We start from the raw sequence: 669 nt of genomic DNA on the forward strand, positions 1-669 counted from the left end.
GTACTTTCAGCTTTTTTAATTGTAAGAGGGGGGGGAAAGTATCTACTTATTAAAATTTCTGATTGTGATATTTCTGTTTTAGTGAAATGGACTGACACAGTGACTCCAACAACGGATTTGAACATGTCAGAAATTTTAAGGAAGATGCAGAGTAAGGCAAGGTTCTGATCTGATGTTCTCAGAGTTGCAATAAAGGGTAAGGCAAGGTTCTGATCTGATGTTCTCAGAGTTGCAGTAAGTCACAATCAACTTAATGGTACCTAACATCAACAACTAATAACTATGACAGAGCATGTTATTTTGTGCTAGGAAATTACAGTATAAAGTACTAGGTAAGCAGAGAGATGCACTGATTCTGTCTGAAGGGAAAGGCAAAACTGAATTAATCTTTGAGGGTGAGCAAGATTTTGCAATATGCATTCCATAAAGTCATATGAATAGAAGAACACTTGTCCCACAAATAACTGGTATAGGGAATTGGGCTTTATGATGAAGATTTCTTTGAAAATGTATTCAATGGTGAATATTTGAAAGGCTGTTTATCTGCATTTTATATAACTCAGAACAATGTTGTTGTTAATGTGCCGACGAGTAGCTTGCAACTTATAGCGACCCTATACAACAGCCCTAAACTCTGCTGTCTTGTGCCAATCTCACTGTCTCTGACAC

Source organism: Elephantulus edwardii, unplaced genomic scaffold (assembly GCF_000299155.1).
Source record: "Elephantulus edwardii isolate Elephantulus edwardi_28Jun2011 unplaced genomic scaffold, EleEdw1.0 scaffold00017, whole genome shotgun sequence".
Taxonomy (NCBI): Eukaryota; Metazoa; Chordata; class Mammalia; order Macroscelidea; family Macroscelididae; genus Elephantulus; species Elephantulus edwardii.